Source organism: Dipodomys ordii, unplaced genomic scaffold (assembly GCF_000151885.1).
Source record: "Dipodomys ordii isolate 6190 unplaced genomic scaffold, Dord_2.0 Scaffold26, whole genome shotgun sequence".
In the NCBI taxonomy this organism is placed as follows: domain Eukaryota; kingdom Metazoa; phylum Chordata; class Mammalia; order Rodentia; family Heteromyidae; genus Dipodomys; species Dipodomys ordii.
In genome coordinates, this window is record NW_012267242.1 from 1,864,133 (window position 1) to 1,874,207 (window position 10,075).

A 10,075-nucleotide genomic window follows, 5' to 3' on the forward strand; every position below is an offset into this window, starting at 1 on the left:
CCACAAGGAATAAACAAATGAACAACTGTCTTGTTAAACTAATTCCCATTTCCTTCAAAGTTTAAGAAAAATAGCAACAAATTCTGTTGGAGAATTTAGATAATGATTCCATGGATTATATGGCAAAATAAAAATTCTGATAAGCAGGAGATGCAAATATATTTCAAATCAGATGATCACTTAAAAAACTTGAAGGGACAAGTGGGTAGTCATCTGAATAAAATTAAACCTTGTTTCTTTTTTATTTTTTATGGTTAATAATAATAATAAACATATCAATAAGCACTAGAGTTAATATGAGAAAACAAAAGGTTAAAAAAAAGTTAACAAAACTGGAAAAAAATTCTTGTCATACAAGATTAATTAAAAGGCCAGTAATCTTTTTATTGTCAGTTGTGGGACTTGAACTCAGGGCCTGGGTGCTATCCCTGAGAAGCTTTGTACTCAAAGCTAGTGCTCTACAACTTGAGCCACAGGGCTACTTCGTGTTTTTGAGTGGTTAATTGGAGATAAGAGTCTCACAGGGACTTTTCTGCCTGGAGTGGCTTTGAACCATGATCCTCAGATCTCAGCCTCCTTGAGTAGCTAGGATTATAGGTATGAGCCATCTGCGCCCAACCAAAGCCAACATTCTTAAGACAAAAAATTCTTACCAACAAGTAAGCAAAGTCCAATGAAATGGCAGTTTATAGAAATAATTTATACAGATGCTTTTAAAATAAGATGTTTAACCTATGTGTAATTTCTCAAATTAAAAGAAGTGCTGCTTTTAACTTATTATACTGGCCAATGTCAAAAGCTAACACTGAAGCATTTAGGGAAACAGACACATTTTGACAGAAAGAAAAATGGGGGGCTGGGAAGGTGGCTCAGTGGTAGAGCGCTTGCCTTGCATGGATGAGGCCCTGGGTTCGATTCCTCAGCACCACATAAGCAAAAAGAAAAAAAGCCGGAAGTGGCACTGTGGCTCAAGTGGTAGAGCACTAGCCTTGAGCTGAAGAGCTGAGGGACAGCACTCAGGCCCAGAGTTCAGGCCCCATGACCGGACCCCCCCCCAAAAAAGAAAGAAAAATGGTATAAACTGTAATAATAATGAATGATTTTGGTATTCCCCCCAAATTTTAAATATGTATTATAGGACCCCCAATTCCTCTTTTGGAAAATTAATAAACAAATTAATAAAATAGAAGTGATGTTTACAAATTATTCAATGTAGCAATGTCAACAATAACAGTGAAAGTAATACATATATACACACACACACATATATTTGTTATTGTTGGTGGTGGTCGTGGGGCCCAAACTCTGGACCTGGGTGCTGTCCCTCAGTATTTCAGCTCAAGGCAAACGCTCTACAACAACACTTACGGATTTTTCTGCTTCTGTGGTGCTAAGGAATCGAACCCAGGACCTGATGCATGCAAGGCAAGCACTCTACCACTGAGCCACCTTCCCAGCCCCCAGTGAAAGTATTTGAAATGACTTTTTCAGTAGGGGTCTATGAATACACAGGAAGGACCACACAGCTTATAAAGAATGCAGTAGCTCTACCTGCTTAATATGAGATGCTCTCCAAGATGAAGTTTAAGTGGTAATGGGTTCAGAAAATGCATAGCGTATATTTTCATTTGCATAGAAAAAGTATAATGCTATATATATATATATCCTTGCACATGGATGAAAAAGTTTATGAAAAATACTTAAGAAACTAGGTAACTGTGATCATCTCTGCAGAGAATACCTGTGGGAAGGGATGGAAGAAAGACTTACATTTCACTCACTGTACATCTTTCTTTATTGGTCATATGGCTTGAACTTAGGGTCTCATGCTTACTAAACAGGCATTCTCACTGCTGAACCACACTTCTAGTCTGTTTGTTGCTGGTCATTTTTGAGACAGGGTATCATCATCTGCCTGGTCGCACTCTTGGGCGCAGTTCACCTGTGTTAGGCTCCCCAGTAGTTAGGATGATAGGCACGTGCCACTGCATCTAATTCTTTGTTGAGAAGGGGTCTTGTAAAGTTTTTCTGCCTGGGCTTCAAAGGCAATTCTAACAAGTAGCTAGAATTACAGGTGTGACCCACCCATGCCTGGCTCTACTGTGTATCTTTGAGTTCTATAAACTTATGGATATGTATACATTTTCAGTTGAAAGACATACTAACTACATAAAAAAGAGCAACAGCAGAAAATATTCTCAGGGATGGAACAGAAAGATACCCATAGGTTTTGGTAATGGAAGGAGAAGAAAGTCCAGGTAACACAAACAAAGACTTGGGTAATTAGGTCACAATATGAAGCATTATTTGTGTGAAGAAATGTTCAAATGGATGAAAACTAAGAGAGACAAAGAGAGCTGTTCAGATTATCAAGAGCCTTGAAAGTTACGTTGAGTAATTTTAACCTGTTGAAACAGGTAGAAGAAAGCCATAGGGAAGAATAATGACACGTGACAAGTTAGAGAAGATTGTACCAGTGATGGTAAAATCAGTTAACAATGGGAGCTGAGTGCTAAAGAGGCCATCCTACAGCCAAAAGGAATTACTGAGGTAGGTGGTGAAGACAGCCTGAACCAGACTTTGAGTTTTGTGGTAGCAGACAAAAATGAGAGATATTTTGGGTTTTCTTTTGGGTTAAAAGGAGTGCTAATAATTGAACTCAGGGCCTTGGGCATGTACCCTTGAGCAACACTCCTAGATCATAATTTTTTTTTATTTTTATTTTTTGTCAGTCGTGGGGCTTGAACTCTGGGCCCTGGGTGCTGTCCCTCAGCTCTTCAGCTCAAGGCAAGCACTCTATCACTTGAGCCACAGCGCCACTTCTGGTTTTCTGGTGGTTTATTGGAGATAAGAGTCCCACAGACTTTCCTGGCCAGGCTGGCTTTGAATCATGAGCCTCAGATCTCAGCCTCCTGAGTAGCTAGGATTACAGGTGTGAGCCACTGGCACCTGACTAGACCAAAATATTTTAACATAGATGAGACAGAATATACAAGGATTCAATAATCCTTAAGAAATTTTAAAACTGAACTACATAACTTGAGGTTACATACGGATGAAAAAAGGAAAATGGGAACAATGGATGGAGTGATGTTGAATCAAGCAGTACTGTATTCATAACCTGACTTATGGAATTGTATGTATGTAATCTCTCTGTATAACTACTTAGTAAAAAATGTAAGTCTGCTGACCACATAATATTTATTCCAATTATGCAGACTGAGAATTTATGTAGTAGAAGCCAATTTTGAAGGAAAGACAGAAAATAAGAGATATGAAGTCTAAAAATTATTCATTAGGTTTTTGAAATCTGAGATGCAGTAGATTTTTAGCAGGAAAACTCATAGGAGAATTCTGGCCATCTCACTTGCCACTTCTGTGATCTGAGCCAATTACTAAAATCTTTGTGTCTCAACTTCTTTGTATAAACAATTGGAGTAAATATTTATTAAAAAAAAATTGCTGGTTTTCAACCACTATTGAGAGTTGCTGAAAATCTGGTTTATATTTTGTAAGTGCTTGTGTAGATGACTTGCTTAGCTTTATTTATTAATTTTTTGAGAAATGCATCTTTTAAGGATGCTTCATCCGATGGTTAAGTTGTAGGCAATGGAGATATTCTGGTTAATTCAATAATCTATTTCTGTCTACATAAATTCCTTGTAGTGTCTTTACCCACTGAGTTTCTATGAAAATAAATCATCTTTGCCTGTTTAAAAAAAATGCTGGTTTTCACCAAAAAAAATCTGTAAAAGACATGGATAAAATTAATTGCTTGCTACTATGTTAAAAAAACAAAGTTACGCTCTTGCTCTTCTTTTCTAGCTCTCTCTGCTCTCTCTTTGCTCTAGCTCTTTCCTCTCTCTTTCCTCTCTTTCCCAACCACGTGGAGTGCCAACCTTGCCTGGTCCCAGCAGGTCTACTGAATAAACCTACCCCTTACCTGAATACCACGTGAGTGCTACTGTTCTTACCCCTCTCTCTGCTCTTTTCTAGCTCTTTCCTCTCTCTTTCTTCTCTTTCACAGCTCTCTCTCATTCCCAAAAAATAAAAGAAAAAAAAAAAAACAAAGTTACATACACAGTAGAACAGAAGAAGGAATATTTCACTACAGACCCTTTTATAACTTTTAAGTGCCAGTGAATGTGGTTAAATTCCATATTTTAAATAAGGAGGAGAATTTTCAACAAGAAGAATTCAGTAATTTTGAATAAAGGTATTAATAATTTTCAACAAGAGAAAATTTACCATTTGGAAAACTAAACATTAGAAAATCTTATGGTAAATTATTTACAATGTTATCTTCTGATTTCTGTCATACAACACATTATTGGATACCTAAAATAGCCATAAGTATAAAATGATTTAAAAGCTCAGTGATTAAAGTAAGAAAGCTTAACAGAGCAAATGGAAGTTCCCTAGAGACAGCACATCAATCATATTTCAATGATGAAATCTGGTTCAAGTTTGTTTCAAGGACATTACATGGTACACAATGGTTCTTTTTTTTTGCGGGGGGGGGGGGGGGAAGGGGAGGGGGTCATCTGGTCACGGGGCTTGAACTCTGGGCCTGGGCGCTGTCCCTCAGCTCTCCAGCTCAAGGCTAGCACTCTACCACTTGAGCCATAGTGCCACTTCCGGCTTTTTTCTTTTTGCTTATGTGGTGCTGAGGAATCGAACCCAGGGCCTCATGCATGCAAGGCAAGCGCTCTACCACTGAGCCACCTTCCCAGCCCCCACAATGGTTCTTACCAGGACTATTTTAATATCAACAATAAAAATAACAACCATCTCTTCAAATGGGAGTCCCCATCTCACTGGCCGTCACCTCACTATGAGGTGTGAATCTCTCCCTCTATGCTGGCTCACCTTACTGTTCAACTAGATGTCATATTCTGAGTTAGTGTTTCCCAGTTCAGTTTCTGAAGAGGGGCGAAAGCCTTCCTGCCCTGGAATGGAAATGACCACCAGGAATTTGTTTCAAAAAAAGAACAGTGAAAGGCTTTTTAAATGTTCTATGTCTCCATTTTACTAAAAACGATTGTTAAAAGAGCTAACTCTCGGGCTTCATTTGTCCTTCCTTAGTACTGGGTGAGGTACAAATCACAGTCTTTAGAAGAGTTAATGTTAAAAAAAAATTGTCTGTACAGGTATCCTGATCAAATCTTTTGCTTTCTGTAAGAGAAGTCAACTATCTCTTCAGATAATGCTGTGAGCTGGGGGTGTAGATCAGTGGAAAACAATTGATCAGTATATGCATGGCCCTGGCTTCAATCCCTAGCACTGCGAAAAACAAAAAATTCAAAGCTGAAGTATCAGAATATTATAAACTGTTAGTACAGCCGGGCGCTGGTGGCTCATGCCTGTAATCCTAGCTACTCAGGAGGCTGAGATCTGAGGATTGCAGTTCAAAGCCAACCCAGGCAGGAAAGTCCATGAGACGTTTATCTCCAATAAACCACTAGAAAACTGGAATTGGCACTGTGGCTCAAGTGGTAGAGTGCTCGCCTTGATCTGAGGGACAGCGTCCAAGCCCCAGTTCAAGCCCCACGACCAGAAAAACAAAACAAAACAAAAAAAACCCTGTTAGTGAAGCTGAATATTGTCTATGTTAGCAAGGCACTCAAAAATCCAAAGGAAAGGGCTGGGAAGGTGGCTCAGTGGTAGAGTGCTTGCCTTGCATGCCTGAGGCCCTGGGTTCGATTCCTCAGCACCACATAAGCAAAAAGCAAAAAGCCGGAAGTGGCGGAAGTGGCTCAAGTGGTAGAGCGATAGCCTTGCACTGAAGAGCTGAGGGACAGTGCCCAGGCCCAGAGTTCAGGCCCCACGACTGGACCAAAAAAAAAAAAAAAAAAAAATCCAAAGGAAAATCTATACACTAAAAATCTTTGGTTCCGATATTATTACTGTGACTGTATTAATAATGTATTAGGGCCCTGATTTAGGTATTTCCCTTCCCCCTTTCTAGTTCTTAAAACATTCCTAAATTCTTTCACCTAAACTTGGGATATTTGGCTTCACATGGAATTTTCTAAACTAATAAACTGATAAAAAAATAGTAATTGAACTTGAACTAGAAACATTAAAAATTAAAAATCAATTAGTAAAAGTCTGAGAAGTTGGCTCAGTGGTAGAGTGCTTGCCTTGCATGCATGAGGCTCTGGGCTCTATTGCTCGGCACTACATAAGCAGGAAAAAGCCAGAAGTGGTGCCGTGGCGCAAGTGTTAGGGTACTAGCCTTGAGCTGAAGAGCTGAGGGACAGTGCCCAGGCCCAGAGTTCAGCCCCCATGACTGACAAAAAAAAAAAATCAGTAAGCTTAGGGGCAGTGCCCCAATTCTGATATCAAGCCTCAGGACCGCCGGCCCCACCCCCACCCCACCCACCCACACAAATCAATCAACAGTAATAACATTAGCTAAGAGGAAGGCAGAATGTAAGGAAGAAAAAAATCAGGAAAGGAAGTCCTTGAAGAATAAAATTCTAATTTAAAGCAAACATACTATTATTTTATGTAGGTATATTTTGGAACATATACTTTAAAAATGATTGCTTGACTACTTCTACTTAGTTAAAAACTATTCCCAAATTTCTGTCACAATGGTAAAAATAGTTCTTTGTGGGAGAAACACACATTAAAAGAATATGTGTTCAAGGGCTGGGAAGGTGGCTCAGTGGTAGAGCGCTTGCCTTGCATGCATGAGGCCCTAGGTTCGATTCCCCAGCACCACATAAGCAAAAAGAAAAACTTTCCAGAAAATAAGGTTAATGAATTACAACATTCAGACAGTAATAAGAAGAAAGATGTCATGCAAGACCCTTGGAACATGATTAAAAGAATATATATATATATATATATATATATATATTCTGTGTCGAATAAGGCAATAAGATATATACTACAGGAACAGAAAACTCGTGGGGTAAAATAGTAGAAAATCCCCTAAATCTTAGGAAATATCCAGGTATAAATGATACTTAGAACTCCAAATAAACATGATTAGAAAAGAACCACTCCCTTATATATTATGGTTAAAATGCCATGAGCACAGAACAAAGAATATAGAAATGCTACAAAAGGGAAACAATCAAGCCATTTATAAGAGCAAGTCCATGTGAATAAAAGCCAATTTCTCAACAGAAAGGCCAAGTGATCTTAAAATGCTATATTTCAAGAAAATAACTGTAAACCTAGGTTACTATATCCAGTGGTGACCCTTCAGAATTGAAGGAGAAATAAAGACCTTCTACCACAAACATAAACTAAAGGACCACTAAGCTAGAACTATGGAAGATACTAAAAGGAATTCTACAGGAGAAGAAGTTAAAACACAACCACAAAAGGAAAGAACAAATCTGACTAGAAGTGTAGATAAGCAAATGAGAATTATGAACAAATCAAATATCAATTGATACATAACACTTTTACATTCTTGCCATAAATGTAAATGGTCCAAATTCTCCAATGAAAAGAACAGTGTGGTAGACTGGATTACAAACAAGATCCAACTGGGCATGGATGGCTCATGCCTATAATCTTAGCTACTTAGGAGGCTGAGTTCTTTTTTTTTTTTTTTTGTCGGCCATGGGGATTGAACTCTGGGCCTGGGCGCTGTCCCTCAGCTCTTCAGCTCAAGGCGAGCGCTCTACCACTTGAGCTACAGCGCCACTTCCGGCTTTCTGGTGGTTTATTGGAGATCGGAGTCTCACGGTCTCTCCTGCCCCGGCTGGCTTTGAACCGAGATCCTCAGATCTCAGCCTCCTGAGTAGCTAGGATTACAGGCGTGAGCCACCAGCGCCCGGCTAGGAGGCTGAGTTCTAAGGATTGTGGTTCAAAGCCAGCCTAGGCAAAAAAGTCTCTGAGATTCTTATAACCAATAAGCTATAACAACAACCACAACAAAACAAAAAACAACAACAACAAAAAGCTTGAAGTAGAAGTAGAGCTGTGGCTCAAATGGTAGAGTACTAGCCTTGAGCACAAAAGCTCAGGGATAGCATCCAGGCCCTGAGTTCAAGCCCCACGACCAGCACTCAAAACAACAACAACAAAGTTACCCCCCTCCCCCGCCAAAAAAAAACCCTACAAGATCCAAGTTTTTTTTTTTTTTTTTGGCCTACAAGAAACACATCTCACTGGCAAAGACATACACAGATTGAAAACAAAAGGATGGAAAATGGTGTTTCAAGCAAACAGAACATGTAAGCAAGCAGATATGTTTTCTCACATCTGAAAAAGGTTTCAAGTCAATATTAGTCATTAATAGACTACACAGTGGAAATACATCAGAAAGATACCATAAATGCTGAGCATGTGGTTTAAGTTGTAGAAAACAAAGCCCTGAGTTCCAACATCAGTATCAACAAAAAGACTGTGTAAGCATGCGTGCGTGTTTATATGTGTGTGTGCAGTACTTAGTACAACAGTAGGTGATTTCAATACTTAATTCTCAAAAACAGAACTCTGAACAAAAAAGTCAACAAAGGAACTTCAGTGTTAAACCACAAAATAGATCTAACAGGTATCACAGAATGTTCCATCCAACAACTGCAAACTATGCATTTTTGCAGTAACTTCCTCTAAAATAGATCATATAGGCTGTAAAGCAAATCATAGATACCATGTATTCCAGTATTGTTTGTACTTCATCATTCTTCAAAGGAAATTTTAAAGAAAGGGAAAAGTGGAGAAAGCCATCAAAAGAGCACTGCTACTTCTCAGTGGGATATCCTTAAGGTCCTTGGAATTCTATCACTAGAACTCAAAACAGGATAAAATGAAGACCTTTTCAGACATGCAAGTATTGGAGGATTTATTCCTACCTATTCAGTGAAGGACTTCCCAAAGACAGAAGAAAAGTATCCCAACGGGGAAAAAAAAAGTGAGATGAAAGAAGGTAGTACAAGGTTCAAATGAATACTCCACTTATAAAACAGTAACAGAACTATATGAAAACTATTAAAATATATGATGAAAATACATAAAAAAGGTTAGAAGCATGTTTCCTTTGAGGTTTGATTAGGAACAGACATTAGAGGAAAACAGAAGGTAGGTAACCCTGAAATGTTCTATATAGTGACTTACACAAACTTTCATTTAAGATTATTATTAAAACTGTTCAATTTACACTTTGTCCCCTTTTCTCTTTTCAATCTATTGCATAATAAGGAAAAATGCTAAGGAACAATATAGTACTCTCTAACTGATCGTTTTAAATAAATAGGTCTGGCTCCATACATGAATTTCAGTAAATGACTAACGTAATTCAGCACATTTTCTACTTGAAAAGACAGTACTGTTTAGTAGAAAAATCACTATATAAGGGACTAGAGGACACAGTCTCTTAATTAAATGACAAAGTTGTCGTAAGCAACTCTTGTAAGTTTAGTCTGTCTCTTGAACCCTAATTGTTTATCTATTAAATGCAAATACTAATAACTGTCCTAACTCTTGGGATATTTGTAACTATCAAATCATGATATAAATAGGCTGAGAAAATTAAAAAAAAAACAGCTGTTATAATTTGGATATAAAGATTTCCACAAAAAGTGTATTGAAACAGTATTTAGAACTGTGGCTTTAAAAACATATTATTATCTTCAAATACTTGTACAAAGGGGCTTTAATTTAATATGCCAGTTTATGAATACAATGGGTCTTGATCAATGCCACTCCTTCCATTATTTTTTAGAGTTGAGCTTTTGAGAAGCGACTGGACCATGTTCATCAGGGTCTGCCTTCTAGGCTGTAAGCCAGCGTAGATAGAAAAATTTGTGAAATACTCATCTCCAATTAACTACCAAAAAGCCAGAAGTGGAACTGTGGCTCAAGTGGTAGAGTGCTAGCTTTGAGCAAAAAAGCTCAAAGACAACACTCAGTTACTGAGTTCAAGCCCTGGGGGTGGGGGTGGGGGACGGAAAAAGGGAAGAAGGAGGCCAGGGGAGGGAGAAAAGGGAGGAAGAAGGAAAGGGAGAGGGAGAGAGGGAGGAAAAGAAGGAAGGAAAGAAGGAAGGAAGGAAGGAAGGAAGGAAGGAAGGAAGGAAGGAAGGAAGGAAGGAAGGAAGGAAGGAAGGAA

At 38.5% G+C, this 10,075-nt stretch overlaps 1 protein-coding gene across 4 annotated transcripts in view; it reads right to left on the reverse strand.

The window, feature by feature from the left end:
* Positions 1 to 10,075, reverse strand: part of Ints7 (integrator complex subunit 7) — a 69,797-nt gene that overhangs the window by 33,632 nt on the left and 26,090 nt on the right. The gene's annotated exons all lie outside the window — the stretch shown is intronic.